Raw genomic sequence first — 22,495 nt, 5'->3', positions numbered from 1 at the left:
TTGTTAAAATCTGTTTTGTGGTTTCCGGAATACAGTACGTTATTTCGTCAAGCCCTACGTATTCAACGGAAGAAATAAATTTAACATTGTGGAGGAAGGGTAGGTTTGAACATGTTCTTTTCAATCTGTTTTGCAGCTCCCAGAATATATTATTTTGTCAATCCATCAATATGCAACAAAAAGTACACGTCCGACACGTTCTATTCTACTTGTCCCAGGCTTTCCAACGCTCCTGAGAATTTATTTGTAAATTCTATTTGGAAAAAAACTGGAAAGTAAGAAACGAATAGAAGAAACATGCATTATTAGCAAGGTCATATTCAGAGGAGGGGTTAGGAGGTTTGAACCTTTGCCCGACCCTCCCCAAAAGCGTAGTCAAGCGTAGTCAATTTGCATAAAACACATTTTTATGTTTATTTTAAATTTTTCGGAGGCTACCCCCTCCCCCATAAAATGCCCCCCCCCCGAAAAAAACTGGATATGGCCCTTATTATTAGGTTCCTATTTTCAATCCTTTTGGATGATCTTATGGATCTATAGTAGATTTAGTGTTTTCGGCTTGATTTTTTACGATTTTTTTTTCATATCGTCTGCTTAAAACCAACAGTTCATTAGGGATAAATCTTTTCATTTGACAGCGAAACAAACAAAACATCTCTGGATATTTCGGTCACATATACAGTAGCCGTCTCCAGAAGATAGACTCGTCAATTCGCGGGTAGAGGATATAATTCAGTCGTAATTCCAATTCACATCTTCTCAATTTAAAATTCTTTTTGCTTTCATGAACTTTTCTTCTTCTGTTTGATAAGTCTATTTAAATATAAGTAAAAAGTGCAGGATTTGGACTTGGAAAATTGATTTCGTCAGTTTCGGAAATTGATTGAAATCGTAAAAACATCATAGTTTTTCCAAATGTGAGAAATTACTGCATTTATTGAATTTTTTTTTGTCTTCTAAGAGGCAGGAATCCTCAGTCCATTTCCCTTTTTCCTTTGAGAGTGATGATGTCCTGTTTAAAACCCCTGATATATTGTGAAAGACTTAACAGGTTATAGGCAAGAAAAGGGGTTTTCAAGAATGGTTCAGACCATGTCTATGGATTCCACACTTTCTCAATTTAAAAAGGTCCTTACGTTCTCAATAATAAAACTTTTTATGACAGAGAGGAGGAGGTATCGAATATTGGAGGCTCTTGAGTGAATCGTGACAAAAAAAAGGTTTGAACCTTCTGATTTTATGTGGATATTCTTGGAAATTAAATAATTTTCAACTGTTTGGGTGACTAACCCACACAAGCGAAAACTATTTCTCACGACAAATTTACTTAATAAGATAAGGAACAGACTCTGACCGTGTACTCATTTTTCTTGAAGGTATTGGTAACCCTCGAGAACGTTCAGTGCCGATGTCTTGTGGCACTTAGCACCCTCCTGCTCTTTTGGGAGGATTGCCAACCTCTGCAGCTGACCAGAACAGTAATGCTTGATAGGCCCAGTTTTTTCCATAATTGTGCTAGTCAAAATTAGATTTGGCCCAAGAACATTGATACGGAAAATCATGTTATCACGTCGACATGATTATCGATATGGTTAACTCAAATGGGTTAATGATTTTTTAAGTTAAGACTAGGATTATCCAAAAGAATCTGGCAACCATAGAGAAGAATCCACCATATTAAGGCCAGCATTCAGACCGAAGCTGTGAAATTCTGTATTTCGTTTTACTGCGGAAACTCATTAGTGGGAGCCACCTCAAAGTATATCCATTGCCTGCCATGCTTGGCCACTCAACTCCATTTAGTATATCTTGCTTGAACAAAAAATTCCATATTAATGAACTATTGTAGTAAGAAGTAATAGATCATAGGGAAAATTATGATAAACTATGTTGTTTTTTAATCATAACGAGAACATCTAGGAGTGAACAGCTTCAAAATCGTATCCACCAGGTGGCGGGTACCATGCTTGGAAGGAGAGCGTTATGAATAGTTGACGTATGACGTGCGTGGTTCGAAGAGGCGTTACGTAAAATGTATGCCATTCGCGGTAAAACAAGTGGCACTCCAAGATTTACACCAGATGGCTGAGAATGGACGAATACCCATATAGAGGGTTTTTCAGAGATCATTAGTTAATGGAGCAGAATCTCCATCCTGATGTTTGATATCATCAGGATGATGTCATCATCCTGATGTCTCCATGTCTGATGCATCTAGCTCCACACTTACATAAAGCGAGTTGATTTAGGCCTCTACTCTAATATTTTTCACCTTCTAAAAAAGTTCAAATCATTTTAGGTTGTTGCTAAATGTCTTTTCCGGGTTTTGATTGCTAAAAGAATGATGGGCTAAATTTTGATGGGAAGAGCTAAAATTTTTGAAAAACCAACTACTGAGAAAGTTGTATATAGTTTTCTGAAAACATACTGGATACTGAAAGAAATTTGTGATCTTCCTTTATTGACTCTGACAATTAATGACTGAGATTATATTTCTGTTTTGAATGCTCTCAGTGGCGTCATTTTGGGGGGAGGATTTTGCACCCTTTAGATACCCTCGCTAGATTTTGGACAAATACCTTTTTTGGTATTTCTATGAAAAAGTGCCTTTTATTTGCATTTTCGTGGGATAAACGAAAACAAAACAACAAAATGTCCTCCTAGACTTTGAAAAATACGTTTTGCCCCCGCCCTACCTTTTTTGAATTGACGCCACTGAGTACTATCAGCCACAGAAAAATATTCCGAAGGATTTAATCCTTATTCAAGCCCTCAGGGGGTCATATGGAAGAAGGAAATATTCAAGAAACCCAAGGATATACCTGAGAAAACGATTTTTAATTCTTCAAATCTGGTTCTTTACTCCTGAAAAACACTTTTCTCTCTAAAAAAATTTTCTTACCATTACCTAAATCATTGAACTGCATCCGTGTAATAACCACATAAGTTGTTTAATTACATATGACTTTATTAAATTATTTACTCGGAGAAGGGGTGGATTTAGAGCAAAATATTGGGAGAGACCCAATGTGACAAGTGTGACAATGAGTAAAATCTTGGGGGGGGGGATGTGAAAAAGGTATAAAAATTGACCAAATTGGTAAGTTTATTCTGAAAAAAGAGTTAAAAGGATAAGAGAACACCAGAAAAAATATTGGGGAGGGGGGTTTCTCCCCGGCCTCCTGGATCCGCCAGTGACTGGGAGATTAAAAGGATGTGAGGACGCTTACGGTGTAAATTTTTATACATTAAACCAATAAAATGCCAGAAAATCTTTGGATCTTTTTTTTTTACAACTTAAACTCCTTTCCCATCCAATTAGAGTTTTTATTCTCCATGTAAACGTTTTAGCTAATTCAGATACATACTGGGAAGGGGGGGGGCTAAACCTGATTCTATTGAATTTCGATTATATCTGCAATTTCGTAACCATACCCTGGGATATTCTGACAATTCAACTTTTTTGCTGATTTAGAGAGTAGACCCCCCTCCCACAAGAAATAGCAAACATTAATTCTATACCTTTGTGTGTTTTCGACGTCGTCTGGTTTTTGCCACTAATAGACCATTCGCTAGTTCTATTCGACGTCCTCTGGGAGGTATTGTGGAATTTTCAGCTAAAACTTGTCACAACCTAGGAAACTGTTCAACAGATTCCAATATCTGTCGGGACTGGGTCGGAAATCCTATACAAGAACTTAGAGAAAAAGACTAATTGAATTAGTTTCGTATCCTTCAGAAAGTATTGCTCAATTGTTGTCTCGAATATTTTACAGCCTCGGGAAGCTCCGGAGTGGGTGTTTTACGCTACCGCGGTTTTTCCCCACCGTGAGTTTTCCGCCACCCAGGAAATCTTTCATCACCAAGAGGATTAGTTGGGTCAGAATAGACAGATTAGGTTAGGTTAGTCTATGTTTATGTCTATGTTTTTGTCTATATCTGTGTCTATGTCTATTTCTATGTCTATGTTTTTGTCTATATCTGTGTCTATGTCTATTTCTATGTCTATGTCTTTTCTTATGTCTATGCCTATGTCTATTCTGACCTACCTGAATTAAAAGGTGGTGGAAAACAAACGGTGGCGGAAAACCGCGGTGGCGTTAAAACACTGCTACGTTCCAATCGCTCCACGTGAATACAGGAAGATTTGGGAAAGGGCGGAAAATCTCAGGATATGTACAAGAAATGTGAGAAAGGACTTGAAGTTGCGAAAATGTAAATATTTGGGGTTAAAAGTCACGTCTTTAAAGCAGCAGACCCCATGAAAAAAATCTTACAATATTTTTTCCTATTTCAACCCACCCCATTTCTTCCCAGAAAGTCTCTCTAATTCTTCTGTTAAGATTTAGACAATGTGCGCCAGTGATGATTCTTCATCTCGTCCGATTGATGTCTACCTTTGGAAAATATCTTCTCGGAACATTTTCCAGACTCAGGAAGCATTCAACAGATTCCAGTATCTAAATTTGTGCAAGAATGTGAGACAAGACTTTAAACTACGCCAATTCAGATAATTAGGGTTAAAAGGCACTTTTTTTTTTATCAGGACTCCCCCTTGAAACGAATTCCCCGCAATTATGTTTTCTGTGTATATCCCCCCTTCTCCCCGGAAAATTCAAGGGGGTGAATTCACCAAGCTGAGACGAAGCTCAGACAACAAAGGTCCATCGTTTTACTCTTCCCCAGAAAAGCTCTCTCATTCTCCTTCTGTAAAGATTTACTCCTATTTTTTCCTATTTTTCCTACTTTCCTATGTGCGCCAGTGAAGACTTTTGGTTATGCCCATCATTTCAGCACCTCAACTGAAGGAGGGGCAAATGGAGGTCCCCATCTGGAGGTATGAGATACCCTTTAGGGTAAATGGGGGGCTTCCAGTTGCACTTCCCCGTAAAATTTGTGGAAAATACAGGGCTATACTTGTTCTTAAGTTATCTGAAAACTTATTTTGGGAAATTGTTTTATAATGGATACCAAACACCAACGGTTAACAATTAAATGTGCCGTGGGTTTATCCTCAATCTTCAATAGTATATTTTTCTTCAAGCGGTAACGAAGAAAAGTTACTATTTAGCAAAGGAACTGCTTCAAAAACAGACTCAAAAACAGGGTTATTTTCAAAAACAGACATAATACATTATAAACAATGCACACGCATCAAACAAACAAAAATTGAAGTTGAGAGTCCTACTTCCGCGCCTGTCTGGTCGTGGAGACCCACACGTGAATTCTCGGCACCCGGCGTGCATGGCGTGTATCTATTTTTTTTTACGCTTACCCGACCGTATCAAATTTCAAATAAGACTTTGGCGTTAATGTAATAAAAATTAAATTTGAAATATGCCTCTTAACCTAGTCTAATTTTATATTTTGACAAAAAAATAAACGCGGCAACACATGAACTAGTTTTTCACCATAATAATTTGATTTTGAATTAAAATCAAATAGTTGTGGGCATCAAGCCATGGCTAACTGTAGAAAAAACTAGACAGATTGAGTGTGAATCAAATCTGGCATTAACGCCCTATTAGGATTATATAAAAATGACGTCATTTGTTAATAGATAAATCTATCGCCCGTCCATGCGTCATTCCTAGGGCAAAAGAACTAAGGTAGATAGTCATAGAACTAAGATGGCTATAGAACCTATTGTTTTCCAAGTGTTTGGTTAAATGGCACGGGTAAACGGGGGGAGTAAGTATGACTCTTATTGGACCAATACCTGCTTGTTAGCTTTTAGAAAGGCACGCCCACCTAGAGTTTCAGTCAGGCTGACCAAGAATTTAAAATTGGCATAGGACCGTTAGATTGCCTGGAATGAGAGGTAAACAAGGCACGCCTAAATTATAAATTTAAATTATTGAGGGGGCAACATCCCCGTTTTCCCCTCCCCCAAAAAGACGCCTATGTTTTTCACTTTATCCGATTTATGTCTACCTTATGACAATTCATTACCTCTATTTCACATCCTTCAGAAAGCATAGCTGATTTGTCGTCTCGAATGTTTTCCAGCCTCAGGAAGCATTCAACAGGTCTCAAGCTGCGAGGAAACTCCGGTCATCTAATTCAATAACTTTCCCAGGGAATGAGTTACATGCACCTTTCTGTTTTCCCAAAGAATTTTTTACTCTGTTTCTTCTTTCTCCAAGTCAATCAATAGGAAAAGGTGGAAAAAGGTCTTGATTGTCATTCAAGGTCGGAAAAGAATTTTCTGAATTTAGATAAATTTGACGTGTTAATTAGGGAATACTAGATGGATAGTCTGAACCACTCTTCAAAGACACGACCGATGATAGAAATTTAGTTTGAGATGTAAGTACCAGGAGAAAGAAGCAAATAATACCTGATTTCCATTTACCGCTACCAGACATATTGACACAGGGAAGTCAATTAACGAAAATGTGGGAGAGGAACAAATTACATTTTTTTTTTTAATCTAAGGGGCAGGGCCGTATTCAGTTTTTTTTTTGGGGGGGGGGTATTAAAAAGAATTTTTGGTGGGGGGTACAAAAAAGTTAAAAAAATACATCAGACATTTCTTTATTCATTTTATTACGTTTTTTACGATTCAGACAAATATTTCGAGGGGGGGGGGTTGTTCAACCCTCCCCCTGGATACCGCCTTGCTAAGGGGCAATTTTAATTTTATTTTTCATAAGAGCTGTTTTGCGCTAAAACTACCAAAAAAGTATTCTATTCAAGATCTAGGTGGGGGAAATGCAGGGGAAATAGCCCGTGTGCATCCGCTAATTTAAGTGCCAGTGGAGACGTCAAAAATTAAATATATTTGACCCGGTTGACAAAAGACGGTTTGCAGGAAATTCGAGGACGAAGATTACTTCTTGCGCGTTTTTTGTGATTAAAATTTTTATTTATTTATTTAAAAAATTAAATCTCAATCTGATCTGACCAATAGTTTAAGGATTTGATAAGAGTATCACCATCGGCCGCTGTTCAATATCCTATTGGTCAAGACAATTTTAATTTAAGCCCTTTATCTGAGATCAGTTAGCTCTAAGATCTTGGCACTTTGAAAAAAAAAGAGACAAGAATCAGATAAGAATGATATAAGACAGAGAGTAATGGGTCCAAAAGCGGAGCTATCAATTGTAGGTATTGTTTTAAAGCACGTGTGCAAAAAAAGAAAAATAATATAATATCCAAGCTTGTTTTTCGAGAAATGGTTTTATTTTTAAAATATTACAATTGCTCCTCTGATATGACAGCGAGAGGGAAGGGGCGTGTCTATGGTCTAACCTTACTTTAAAAGGGTTCCCATGGAGATTTTCTATTAGAGGCTAAAGTCACTGGGTTAAATGAAAAATTTATGTTTTATGTTTTGAACCACTGATGTATATTATAGAACATTGTTTTGTATGATCTTGTTATGTTTATTTGGAGAAAAAAATTTGTGTGTATGATATTGATGTTGAAAGGAAAGGAGAGTATTCCGATCAGATCGTGTTTTTTGTTATTGTGGTATTTGTCGGGAGGGGAATTAGAGTTACGTTTCTACATTGTGATTTGAATTTTCGAATACTGTGTTTATGCGGGCCTGTTCGGCTTGTATTAAATCTATCTATCTATATTGACGCATAAAAGATCTGCAATCGATACAGTGGGGCTGCAATCGATACAGAAAGAATCTGCAATCGATTAACACATTATTACGGTTTACCTAACTAAAGCTATGAAATGTGTTTTATTTCTGGGCGGCCGAGATGAAATGAAAACATTGTCTGATCCTTCAATAAACAGTTCGCCTACGCTCAAAATATGTATCTGAGGACAGTCACGTATTTGTGATATATACGGGGTGGGGCGGGGGTTTGGTAAAATTCTAGTTAATTGACTTTTTGCTATCTTGGAAAGGGTTTAGGTTAGGAAAATGAAACTTTCAGGGATGGGTCTACAGGCTAAAGTATGTCCCGGGAAGATATTTTGAAGTAACTACCTCCACTCCTTCTCCCTCTAGAGGGCCCTGACCTTCGATGACCTTTAAAAATATGTGTGTTATAAAAGTGAAACCTTGCAAAATAGATCTTCTGCTTATTTGAAGTACAACAAAATTGTTTTCAGCTTCATAACTTTGCTCAATTCCATTTTATAAGGTTTTAAAGATATGCAAATACATTTCCTAAATTTTGAAAAAAAACATTGATATGGCTCAAAATTCTGCTTAAATAACAGAAATGGCATTTTCAGAACTAAAGGCACAGGAAAAGCAACTAGTGACTGAAAATTAAGGTAAAATGTTGTTTTGTCAAAATTTCAATAGGTACAGACCTGTCATGCAGGCAAATTTCAGGGCCCTCTAGAGGGAAAAGGAGTAGAGGTGGGTACTTTACAATACCTTCCCGGGACATACTTTAGCCTGTAGACCCATCCCTGAAACTTTCATTTTCCTAACCTAAACCCTTTCCGAGATAGCAAGAAGTCAATTAACTAGAATTTTTAAATTGAATAAAATATACATTAAAAGGAGCAAATAATTTCTTAGACCATGATGCTTTTCCATTTACGAAAAATTAAACGACAAAACGAGTTTAGTTTAAATAAAGCAGTGACAAAGAATAAAAAACAAAACAACACATTAGTTAATAAAACAAATCTGAATATTTCAACTCCATATCCAGGAGCCTTTATCACCGGAAAAAAGGTGAAAAGAAAATTCAAATTCAGTTAAATGATCTAAAGAAAAAGACAAAAAAACACGACAAGAAAAAAAAGAAAGACAAAGAAACTTATTTATTTTTTGTCGTTTTTTCTCTTGTTGTGTTGTATTTTTTGTCTGTTTCTTTAGATCATTATCTTTAGATCATTTAGGACTTTATATATTAATGTGTTAACAGTACTGTAACTCAACCCTCAACTGTGCATCTCCACCCACATTTACTCAATACTGGTTAATTCAACCTCGTTTGGTTGAACCTCATTCAACTCATCCCTATTTAGCTTACCTCCACTCAACTCAACCCCGTGACACTCAACCTTGTTTAACTAAGCCCCCGTGCAACTCAACCCTTATTCAATTCAAACAATCCATAAAATTGGGTTAGTATTTTCGCCGTTCGGGTTAGTGTAATAAAACAAACCTGGCAACCGTGTCTTTGATTCTTGATGTGGGATACCGAATGGGGCATGCCAATATTTTGGTGGATCATGGGCAGAACGTGCACTATGTTCTGCCCACGTTCGGTTGACTTTACGTTAAACCCTTAAAAAAAACCTTAAAAAAAATCATGTAGAGGACTTCACATTCAAATGCGTTTAAAGAGCAAAAAAGATACATGATAGTAGGAATATTGCGATGACATTACGTATTGCATAAAAGGTGTTGTATTCAGATAATATTTTTATTTTTAGCCTATAAAAATATGCCTAGAGGGTGACCCAAAAGAGATACCAAGTTAATGGCCTTTTAAGCTTTCTTCGGGTAAATACACGTATTCTTCGGTTTTGAATAACAAAACTGAAACATCACGAGGGGAAACATCTAGGTGGGGCATTGCCTAAAATCGGTTGGGAACCACTGATCTAAGCCCTACTTTGAGTCATTCAAACGAATGTTCGATATATACATAAAATCAAATTAAGAAACAGGTTTAGTCGTAAAAATTTGTTTCTTCTGAGCCCCCCCCCCCCTGATTATCCCAATTAATCTGTTGTTTAGTATGTTTACTAGTCAAATCGTAAGTAAGAGCTTTGAAGGTTTATTAATGGTATACTGATTAAACCATTATTAAAGCCCTATTTTGAGTCTTTCTAACTAAGGTTGGATAGATACAAAAAATCAAACAGGTTCAGTCATAGGAATTTTGTTTATTTCTTCTCTATTTTTCGGCTAAAAACATTTATTCACTTTCGCTTGCCGTTGTATGTGAATCATCCTTTATTAGTCATACTCAAACCGCCAGTTTAAATTTCTGAGAAAAGCCTTTAATAGCTCGTCAGGGTTTGTGGATCTTCTGTTCCAGTATGTTGAGTCACAAATGATCCGTTAAACCAAGTTGCATGTTATGCTATTCTTCTTAAAATTCGATTGGTGATATTTCCTGAAACTAAGGTAATCACGAAACTGCATCATAAAACTATCTCAAAAAGGTCAGTCGCTAAAATCAAGATCGATTTTCTTGAGAGTTATCAGTCCTTTCGAAGATTAAATAAAAAAAAAAAAAATTTAAATTAAAGTAAGGAGCAACATTAAAACTTAAAACGAACAGAAATTACTCCGTATATGAAAGCGCCTGCTTCCTCATCAATGCCCCGCTCTTTACGCTAAAGTTTGACTATTTCTCTTAACTGTACTTTTTAAAACAGTAAGAAACTTTAGCGTAAAGAGCGGGGCGTTGAGGAGGAAAAGCCCCTTTCATATACGGAGTAATTTCTGTTCGTTTTAAGTTTTAATGTTGCTCCTTACTTTCATTTAAAAAACTTGTTTTTTTGTTTAATTTCTGGACGTTTTTGAATTAAATGTTCTTTAATTATGTCCTTTGTTAATTAATTTAATTAATTAATGTCATTTGAATTAAATGTTTAATTAAATTAAATTGTAAAATCTTGTCTCTCCGCACATAAATAATTAAAACGAAATTTGCATATTAATTAATTGCAATTAATCGGAAGATTTTGAGAAAAAGGAGCGAGGGAGGAGGCCTAGTTGCCCTCCAATTTTTTGATTACTTAAAAAGGCAACTAGAACTTTTAATTTTTTACAAACGTTTTCATTGGTAAAAAATATACGTAACTTACGAATTAACTTACGTAATGAACTTCTATATTTGTGTATTTTTATTACGTATATGAGGGGGTTTGCCCCCTCGTCAATACCTCGCTCGTTATACTAGAGCTTGAATTTTGTCCCAATTCCTTAAGAATGACCTCTGAATCACAAAGCCCTAGAATAAATAGTTGAAATTACTAAAAATACTTTAGCGTAAAGAGTGATGTATAACGAGGAGATAAACCCCTCATATGCGTAATAATTTTTTTCGTTTTAAGTTTTAATGCTGCTCTTTACTTTCAGCAGAAAAAACTTTTCATATTTATTTTTTTAATGTTTTTTCAAATAATGCTAGAAAATCCTGCGCCCCCTTCATTGAAATTGTCTTCCCTCGTGAGAAGTTCCTCCATGGAAATATCCTCCCACGTACCCCCCTGAATATCCCCCTTAAACCAAAAAAATCCCCCTGAAAACGTCTGTACACTTCCCAGTAACCATTACTTTATGTAAACACAGGTCAAAGTTTGTAACTTGTAGCCCCTCCCAGGGGGACTGCGGGGGAATTAGTCGTCCCTAAAGACATGGTTATTAGGTTTTGCGACTATGGTGAATAAAATGGCTATCTCAGAATTTTGATCCGGTGACTTTGGGAAAGAATGAGCGTGGGAGGGGGCCTAGGTGCCCTCCAATTTTTTGGTCACTTAAAAAGGGCACTAGAACTTTTAATTTCCGTTAGAATGAGCCCTCTCGCGACATTCTAGGATCACTCAGTCGATACGATCACCCCTGGAAAAAAAAAATCAAAAAAACAAATAAACACGCATCCGTGATCTGTCTTCTGGCAAAAAATGCGACATTTTTGTAGACAGGAGCTTGAAACTTCTTCAATAAGGTTGTCTAATACGCTGAATCAAATGATGTTATTTTCGTTAAGATTGTATGACTTTTAGGGGGTGTTTCCCCCTATTTTCTGAAATGAGGCAAATTTTCTCAGGCTCGTAACTTTTGATGGGTATAACTATCTTGATGAAAGTTATATATATTAAAAATCAGCATTAAAATGCATCATTTCTTAGAGTTTCGGTTACTATTGAGCTGGGTCGCTCCTTACTACAGTTCGTTACCACGGATCAATAAGGTTCTCTAATACGCTGAATCAAATGATGTTATTTTCGTTAAGATTGTATGACTTTTAGGGGGTGTTTCCCCCTATTTTCTGAAATGAGGCAAATTTTCTCAGGCTCGTAACTTTTGATGGGTATAACTATCTTGATGAAAGTTATATATTTAAAATCAGCATTAAAATGCATCATTTCTTAGAGTTTCGGTTACTATTGAGCTGGGTCGCTCCTTACTACAGTTCGTTACCACGAACTGTTTGATACAAAACATGACTGCATTGCATTTGGATCAAACGCATGCGTGGAGATTTTCCAGGGGGTAGGGGAAGCTGCTTAAAATTAAGGCGAAGATCGGCAAAATGTATGGAAAGACTAAGAGTACAGCTTGAAATAGTCAAGAAAAGGTTGGTTGTTAAGATGAGGAGCGATTTGTTTCAGGGTTAGAAGCGTTAATTAAGGGTAAAGGGGGACAGCTCCTCCCTAGATTTTGAAAAGTACTTTTTATAGCGTTTTCATCAAAACGTATTTTCAGTATTTCCATTGAACAAAATATCAAAATTACCCCCCCCCCCCCATAATTTTCAAAATTAGTCCCCCTACTATATTTTCCTGAACTGGGACCCATGGGTGAACTGTATTGTAATCATATACTTACTAGAAATATGTGACGGAGGAATCTTCGGAAAAAGATGAGAATCGGCGAACGGAAAACGTCGATGTATGTAGGTATATGAGAATCGGTGTATGAAAAATGTCAGAGAAGTCGTAAAAACGTTACGATGCCGCAAAAAATCGGGCCCAAAAATCTCCTTCACCCCGTTGTATGTGTCTTGTTCAGAAACTTTTTCTACTTTCATCTAATAACGGTAATGCCCCAATATCTCTTCAACATATACGAGGTCGATCTCTCTCAGAAATCATGTACACCAGGTCAGGCATGCCGAGCGTGGCAAAACTGTGCTAAGAGTTCTGAAGAGTGTGCCAAGCGTGGCAGAACTGCTCGGCACATGTGGTGCTTCAATATGCACCTCGGGTTGCGGAAGGTCAGCACCCCTCGGACTTATGGCGAATTGAATAAATGGAATTATTTGTGGGCTGTAATGAAGGTGATAGAATATGAAGAAATAAGAAATAATAAGAAATGAAGAAATAGGAAATAATAGCGGATTCTGTTTAATGTTTCCACATTACTATCTTAAAATTATTCTAACTACTGCTAATACCATGCTAAAACAACAGATTGAAAAAGGTAACTTGATAACCAAGGCTGTATCCAGGGGGTGGGGGTTTACAGATTCCCCCCCCCCCCTCCGAAAATTTTGCCCGACTCTTAACAACGTGACAAAATGCACATAAACAAATTTTGATGTATTTTTAATGTATTTTTTAATCCCTTCCCCCTGAAAAAAAAAGCTGAAACATCCCTTCTTTTTTACCAACAGAAAAAAGAAGAAAAAAACCTGGCTAAACAAAAAAATATAATCAAACAAACAATACAATAAAAATAAAAAAACGAACAATAAGAAAAAACAAACAATAAAACGCTATAGATGGAAAAAAAGCAAACAACAAAAGGAAATTCAAACAAAATTCAATATAGTAGAGAATCAAAACACAAAACACTAAGATAAAAAATACAAAATGTCTTCCATTTGTGTACTATTATACATACGAAATGTCTTTTGAAATGGAAGCTTATTAAAAAGAAAATTTTCTTTATTCAGAAAATCTTACGTTTGTCCTAGGCAAAAATCAAAAACAGGCCAACGAACTATAATGTTTTTAAAGTTGAATGAATATTGTGCATTGCTGATTTGGCGTAAGCTCGTGGACTTTTTCAGGTTATTTTAATTTATTGTTCAAGTTCTAACTCGTTTGGAGCTGATGATGCAAAATGTCCCAATTTTCTTCACTTGAGGAAATTTGTCCAAATTCAAGAGGTGGGGGTGCAAAGTTGTGGCCAATTTCCTCAAATCAAGTTAAAATGACAGTGAAAGCTGAAAAATAAGCCATGTAGTGCCATAAGCAAGTTAATAAGAAAGTTAAAAAAACTTAAAAAAATGAGCCATATAGTGCCATAAGAAAGTTAATAAGAATGTTAAAAACTGAAAAATGAGCCATATAGTGCCATAAGAAAGTTAATAAGAAGCACCAAAAACAAGAAGAACAATAGGGAATTTTTTAAAACAGTGGGAAACAAATTAGAGTGAATATTTCGGCCCTATGTTGGCTCAGTCCTCAGCAATACAAATAAGAAAAAACAACTTACAAGAGGATAAATCAATAAAACTAAAATGAACAGTTTTTCAAAACAGTCTCAGCATCCTTACCTCAGCGAAGTTCAACCAGGACTGATAAATAAATTGTTATGAAACGAGGCAATTCATTGAAATGAAAGAAAATGATTTAAAAACATGTTTTTAATGCCAGCCTAGCTTTTTTCGCTGCTGATCTTATAGGTCTATTTGGGATTGTGACAGGTTCTGTGTTAATATCTATTGGTTTTTTATAATATTTCGTAAGGTCATTTTTAATTAAATTTGTGTATAAAGCATTCAGTGAATATTCTCCTAAATCCCTATTTAAGGAAATGTTATTATTAATCTTACTTAAGATTAGAAATCAGACTTAAGATTAATAATAATATTTCCTTAAATAGGGATTTAGGAGAACATTCACTGAATGCTTTATGCACAAATTTAATTAAAATGACCCTACGAAATATTATAAAAAACCAATAGATATTAACACAGAACCTGTCACAAATAGACCTATAAGATCGGCAGCGAAAAAAGCTAGGCTGGCATTAACAACCTGTTTTTAAATCATTCTCTTTCATTTCAATGAATTGCCTCGTTTCATAACAATTTATTTATCAGTCCTGGTTGAACTTCGCTGAGGTAAGGATGCTGGGACTGTTTTGAAAAACTGTTCATTTTAGTTTTATTGATTTTATCCTCTTGTAAGTTGTTTTTCTTATTTGTATTGCTGAGGACGGCCCTTGGGCATAGGGCCAAAATATCCACTCTAATTTGTTTCCCACTGTCTTAAAAAATTCCCTATTGTTATTCTTGTTTTTGGTGTTTGTGATGGAAAGACAGTGTGGTCTTCGTCGTTATTAATAAGAAAGTTATAAAACTGAAAAATGAGCCATATAGTGCCATAAGAAAGTTAAAAAACTGAAAAATTAGCCATATAGTACCATCAGAAAGTTAATAGTACCATAAGAAAGGCAAAAGTAATTACTAAAGAAAGTTGACCTGTTTCTGTGGATGCTTGAATAATTTAGGCCTAGTTTTTACCAGATTATCAAAGACGCCAAGTTTCAGCTGGGGTTAAACTGGGGTTGGTGTTCTTTTACAGATCAACTTTTTCGTGTTGTAACACCCCCTCCTCCTCTAACCCCAAGAAAAAATCCCGTCCCGGCCTAAAAATCCAGCCACTGCATGTATCATGGTTTCGTATTAAATCAGGAGTTAGGCAAGACTGTGTTCTATCCCCCTATATATAATAATAATAATAATAATAATTTATTTGTTACCCGCTTGTTTTGACAAATTAAGCGGAGTAAAAACATTAAGGAAAGAAAAACGAAATAACACAAACAATACAATTAATACAGTCTAATCAAAGGGTGGTAAGGGCCCAAGCGTTGACAGGCCTCAGCACCTAATCTAGCATAGAGTTTTTTATAAACGAAAATAATATCAGTGGCACAAAACTTTCTGATAATCTTCTGATTTCTATAAGAACGCGGCAGATACAATAAATATTTACAATAACGAAAATACATAACTCTTATGCCCTGCAAATCTTGATTATTAAACAACGGGCGCAAACCGGAAAGAAACAATATAGAATGATCGCAATATGTAGAATAAAGTCTGGATAAAGCCTTTCGTGAAAATCTGCCTCGGTTCGGGACAATTTTCGCGTACCCTTTTTTAAGTTTACTTTTAATATCATTTAGCCCACAGGATCGAAAAGCTGATAAAGATGAACAAATATTAATACCAAGCCACCGAATCGAAGAAACGAGCTTAACTGAAAAATAACCACAATCAAGATCACTACTTTGATGCTTAGCATTAAAAACTAAATATTCACATTTTTCAGTATTAAGTTTGAGGCCGATTTCCTCAAAAGACTTAGAAACAAGCTGGGTCGACTTAATTAGGCTAGATTTAGTGCGGCTGATCAAAAGTAAATCATCTGCATATGCAATGTACGAAAGATTAATTAGGCCTAAAAAACATGATGGATTAATACGTGGCAAAACAGAATAAAGACAAGCATTAGAAAGATAAGGGGATAAGACTCCTCCTTGCCTAAGACCAGAACGGATGGGGATATTACCAACGTAGGTGTCACCTGACTTGAGTCGAACATATGAATTAGCATACCAAAAACGAAGAGTTGATATAATAGACACATTTGCACCAAGTTGGATTAAAGAATACCAAAGTTGGCTATGACAAATTGAATCAAAAGCTTTTGAAACATCGAGTGCACAAAAATGAACCTCAAAACCATTTTTATGCGCTTCAAGTAATAGCGAAACTATAGCACGATGAGCATGTTGGCATCCTATATACGGCTTAAAGCCAAACTGATTAGACATATAATCTACATTAGACAGGAGATCAGGGAGCAAAACATATTCAAATACTTTACTTAAAGTACAAGCAACCGTAATAGGCCTATACGAAGCGCAACTAGTTGGGTCCTTACCGCGTTTCAAAATTGACGTAATGTTACCAACTAAAAAAGAATCAGGGACTAAAGAAGAGCATAAACACATCTGAAAAAGTAACTGCAAGTGATAAACTAATTCCTCCGAATCGGTGTTGAGGTGAAAAGCACTGATCCCGTCTATATCATAAGATTTCGATTTAAGTCTCTCTACACTTCTTTTGACACGGTCAACACTAACGGGAGGTACATGACCTTGAATGATTTTGTTAGGCAACAGATTAGAACAGAGCTTGGCAAAACGAAAATGAACCGCATATATCACTGTATCGAAAATTTTACTATAATGATTGATCCATGATACATTAGGGATTCGGTCAGCCGTAGGCGATCTATCAAACTTCGCGGCATTGATCACTTTTTTCCACTGGCTAGGAGACTTAGGAAATTCAGCACCATTGTACCTAATTTTTCGAAGATAGCGTTTAAAATCAAGTTTTGTTTTTTGTTTAATATCGAAAACACTACCCCTTAAGGGGCGGCCGCAAGCTATCCAAATTTTTAGCCACAACTTAGCCCGATTTTTTATTGTTTTGAGCTCTGGGTCATTCTTCCAAATTGAACTTCTTGTTTTTGCTCTAAAGTGACATAGGGGAACAGCTACTTCTTCAGACCTCTTTAAGCACGATACAATGTGGCTATAATAAATATTAAGCTGAATTCTGGCTTGTGGGGACCCAACGCTTGTACACAATAGATTAAAAGGGACTTTAATCGTTGATAGAAGGCTAACAAGCGTAGAAAAATAAAGAGGCCAGTCAGCTTTGTTCCATTCTCTTTTAGAAATCCATTTTCTAGAATTGGGACGAAGGTTCTTCTCCGCAGTAGCATTAAGGGTAACAGTGAGGGATAGGGGGAGATGGTCGTAATCACGCTCATCCTGATCAACATGGACTTCGCCACAGACGAGACCAGAAGAAACGATACAATGGTCAATGTCTGAAAGTGAGCCACTATTATGGATATAGGAATGGGAGGCATCTTTCTTCAAAATTTTGTAACTATTCGGTAAGGAATCTAACAGAAGCTCAGTCCGCACTGATGAAGAGTGAATGTTACAGTTCAGATCACCGATTAATAACCAATCCAGTCCACTACTCTCAATGCCATTCAAAAGACTTTTTATTAATGCGCAAAATTTTGTAAATTTAGTTAAACTTCGGAGGGATTTCTGGTCGCAGGGGAGATAAACATTAATGAGGACAAGGTTGGCAAGACGAATAGCAATATAACAATCACTCGTGATAGCATAAAGGGGGTGGTGAAAACAACGTCTTTTTTATTAAACATGCTAGGCCACCTGATGGTCTGCCAGAGGTTTTGCGTGCACTTTTAGAAAAAACTGAGTGTTCGTTACTTCTCTGTAGGGAGTTTAAGCTCACTAAAGGTAGGATATGCTCCTGGAGGAATAAAACATCAAAATTTTCTAATTTCTGATCTAAAGAAACGTCTTTATCCTTAGTACCGTTAATATTGAACGAACATATAGTGAAATTAGTCTTAGCACTCATTTTCTAGTATAGGACGATCGTTTCGACAGAAGTTCACGAAGAATTCGGCATTTCATTGAAAATGACACATGATTGCCTTGACAGTTCGCACATTTTGGTGTAGCCTGGCACGGAGAATCAGGCGAGGATTCATGTTGCCCTGCGCAACGGGAGCAGCATTTTTCTTTATCACAATTTGATTTTAAGTGATTTGGTGATTGGCAATTATAACAGCATTTGGGTGGGCGTTGGTATTCGTAAACTCGATATATCTCATACCCAATCTTTATACCAAGTCGAAGCGCATTAGCCAGCGCAACAGCGTTTTCAAAAAACACTCTAACAGCCAAAGAATTGCCTATTCGCTTCGCATGAGTAATATTATTGCAATCAATTAACATTTCCTCATCAAAATTGGTCGGTATACCTTTAATGATTCCAATATATTTCGTTTCTTTTACTTTGACGTCACAATCTCTCATTACATTTGGAACGGCATTGCAATATATATTTTTGATTCCAATATATTTCGTTTCTTTTACTTTGACGTCACAATCTCTCATTACATTTGGAACGGCATTGCAAAAGTTCCTTGCAGCAATCTTGTCAATTCGTACCACTAGCTTATCGCCAGAGGGCTTAATGCTGTGAATACATTCATGACCTGGAATAGAGTCTATTATTTCGCGACGCTTGGCAGGATTATCTAATTCTGATGGGACTTTAGAAATAACAACGGTCGTCAGATCGGGATTCAATGACTGAGCGCCAGGGCTGCTAAGAGGGGGGAATTTAAGATCATACGACGAAATCTTCTCACGGATTTGCTTAAGTTCCGAATCAATGCTTACAAGCTTTGAGGCGAAGCTAGAATAAGCCACAGCAGGAATAACAGGAACCTCGGTAGGTAAAATAATCACGTATGTAGGCAAAGGCAAATTTTCGCTGTCGCATTTCTGGAAGATTTCCATCATGTCCTTAATGTGACGGTAATTAGCTTGATCGCCTTGGCGTCTTTGCACACGTTCACCCTCGTAAACATGAGACCAAAGTTCTATTTTAGCCGCCATAATAGACTTCTCATCGAAAAACCCAACAGCATGGTTAGCAATAACTTCATCACTTACTCCTTTTTTAAGATTTGATTGCACGATTGCACATATGGATCGTTTTGGTGGACTTTGTCTTAAGGGACACAGGAACGGCAACGAGAGACCAAACGGGCAACGAGAACGGCAACGAGAAGAACCAAATGGGGAGGAAGAACTCTCCTGGACTTAGATTATGCTCATGATTTAAGCATCCTCGATAAAAGAGTGAGCAAAGTCAATGAACTTTTAGTGGTTTTGTGAGTTCATGGTGCTAGAAAAGGTTTGAAAATGAATGTTAAGAAGACTAAGTCACTAAGGCTAGGAAAAAGTGAAGATGAAAAGGTGACGCCGGGTAACGAAAAGATTGATCAGGTAATAGATATGCCAAGACTCAGGGTGTTGTTTTCACAGTTAAAAAAAGTTTGGAAGAATAGGAAGATAGTTCTCCAGACCAAGATTTGAATATTGGAAGCTACAGTGATGACAGTGGTCAAATATGGCTCTGAAGCATGGGCGTTCGAAAAGAGGAAGATTTTCTAGATTTTTTTCTGGGGACATTGTTTACGGATTGTTCTGGGTACCCGGCTGACTAACCTTATTTCAAACACTAGACTCTACGAAAAGTGTGGATCAATCCCCCTTTCTAGGGCTGTAATGAGAGAAAGGTTGAAATGGCTAGGGCACGTTCCGCAGATGAAGGATGACAGATTGCCGAAGATTGTCCTTTTCGGCCAACTGTCTAGGGCTAAACGGAAAGCAGGTCGTCCGCGGTTGGGGTGGGAGGATGTCATAAAGAAAGATTTAAAGGAAATGGAAGCTTCATTGGAGGGTACAGAGGGAGGCCTTGAATAGATTGGGATGAAGGAGGAGCGCGAGTAGCTGTGTTGGCCTCAGGCGGCATGGTGCTTCGTTGAGTTGTTAGTAGTAGTAGTAGTATTCATCCTGGCTAGCACCTTCTTGCTTGGTGTGAAATTAAGGGTTTGACCTGAACCGAACATGGTTCATGTTGCTAAAATAAACTCCTTTTACCTTAGTTAAAGGAAGATCTGGGAATATTGACCCTTGGCTACTCCTACACAAATCGTAGATAGTAAATAATTTTTAGAAAAAAATACTTGCCTTGTGATAATTTATTCTACTTATATTATTTAAACTAATTAGAATATTAAGAAGATAAAAACAAATCGGAAAGAAGAACAAACGAGGATATATACAGCCAGTGAAAATGAAAATGCAATGAGAATATCTCGACCGAGACCTCCGCTTGCCGTACTCAGCGCAAAAAAAGAGTCTTAAAAAAGCAAACACAATAATAAGTAAGACTCAAACCGTACAAATCACGATTAAATAAAGTAAATAAAAGTTACCAATTCACCGTCGATTGGAGAGGTTATTACTTATATTTTAGTGTTGATTTTATAGTTTTGTTTTTATTTATTTAGTGGTTGCTTTTTTAAGTTTTTTTTTTTGCACTGAGCATGATCGAGCGAAGCTACCGGCCAGAATATTTGCATTGCGTTTTCATTTTCACAGCTGTATATATATTTTTTCTTCTTTTCGAGTTTTTTCTTATCTTGTAGTGTTATTAGTATAATATAATAATATTATAATTGATTCATAAAAATAAATAGGAACTATAATATTAATTATTATTATCTATATTAATCATATTATTTAGACTAAATAGTTGCGCACATTCTAATCTGAAGAAGGTATTTAAACGTTCTGAAACTACGTATCCACCCTGTTTCAAAAAATTAAAATTTAATTTTTTTTCTAGTGCTTGAAAAACGTGTGTATTGGTCTCGCACATAAGGATAATTGTGAAATTTTTTATTTCACCCTGAAGTCGTAAAACAGTCACATCATAGAACTAAAGGATATATTCCCATATTTTCGCTATTTCCTGTCTCAAGGTAAGTCTATTTTTTGTAAATGGTAAATATAATTCACAGCTACCCTCTACCAACTTAGATGGTAGATGAAGTGGACAAAATCATGGTTTATTTGAAGATCTGTACATGCACTTTTTAGGGTGGATACCGACCCCCGCTCGTCATGGAAGATTTTTCTTGTACCACTTTTAGATTAAACGAGTGTAGGTACACTCATTGACATACACTGTAGTTTGTCTCGGGGGTTGGGGTGGTGTTGTATTTCGTAGCATACAAATACGGTAATAAAATTAATGGTGATAATTTTCCAATACAGGGGATAGCACCCCTGTTTTGATCTACATGGAGATGAAGTAGGATCAAAACAACAAAATGTCAAAATGAATAAATATCAAGAATATTGCTAGGACTAGAAGATATTGAAATTAATAAGAGATGCTATAAATTTACTTTCCAAGACGAATATAAAGACTGACAAATAATAATGTCTCAGATAATAATTGCATGGTAAGTCAGATATGAAATACAGTGGTTATATGGCGTATAGTGTTTACATCCCGATATCAGTGGTTACATTCCGGGGCGGAATTTCAACCCTCAATACCGGGTTCGATACCGGGGTGGAATTTCGGGCAAAAGATTATAGAAAAAAATTGAAAAAAATTAGCTTGACTGATTGCCTCTCCCTTCCCCGAATAGAAGGAAAATGTAACCGGTTACTGTTTTTCAGAATTGTGTCCTTAGTGAAAATTTAAAGAAATTTACATTTCCCCACATTTTTTCTGAAGTTTTAAAAATCAAAAAACACATTTTTCAAAAGTTGATATTGATAATATGGTACAAACATGAGACATTCAGAAATCAACAAGCAGTCGTATTATTTATGACATAGGGGAAGGGAAAAACAGTTGAAAAACTTGTTTTTTATTTAATTTCTGATCATTTTTGAATTAATGTATGTTTTCATTTTGGCTCACCGCATGTGAATAATTAAAATGAAATTTGCATTTTATTACTATTATTTTTTTTTGCTAAATGGCTTTCTCATAGTTTTGATCGGACTGTTTTGAGAAAAAAGGAGTGGTGGAGGAGGCCTAGTTGCCCTCCAATTTTTTGGTTACTTAAGAAGGCAACTATAACTTTTAGATTTTTTTTACGAACGTTTTTATTAGTAACAAATATACATAACTTACGAATTAACTTACGTAACAAACTTCTATATTCGTATATTTTATTGCATATATGAGGTGGTTCGCCCCCTCGTTAATACTCGCTCTTTACACTAAAGCTTGAATTTCGTCCCAATTATTTAAGAAGGACCCCTGAATCACAAAGGCCATAGAATAAATGGTTTATTTTACTAAAAATACTTTAGCGTAAAGAGTGAGTTCGTTTTAAGTTTTAAATGCTGCTCATTACTTTCAGT

The 22,495-nt window shown here is 36.2% G+C and overlaps 1 protein-coding gene across 1 annotated transcript in view; it reads left to right on the top strand.

Annotated features, from left to right (window-relative positions):
* LOC136038485 (transcriptional enhancer factor TEF-1-like) overlaps positions 1-22,495 on the top strand; it is a 189,240-nt gene that overhangs the window by 16,545 nt on the left and 150,200 nt on the right. The window contains exon 2 of the mRNA XM_065721560.1: positions 20,955-21,090. The gene's annotated coding sequence lies outside the window, so the exon portion shown is untranslated. The remainder of the gene's footprint in view (positions 1-20,954; positions 21,091-22,495) is intronic.

This window comes from Artemia franciscana, chromosome 18 (genome assembly GCF_032884065.1).
Source record: "Artemia franciscana chromosome 18, ASM3288406v1, whole genome shotgun sequence".
NCBI classification, from domain to species: domain Eukaryota; kingdom Metazoa; phylum Arthropoda; class Branchiopoda; order Anostraca; family Artemiidae; genus Artemia; species Artemia franciscana.
The sequence above is the reverse complement of the archived record's forward strand: the minus strand, read 5'-3'. Positions and strand labels throughout refer to the sequence as shown.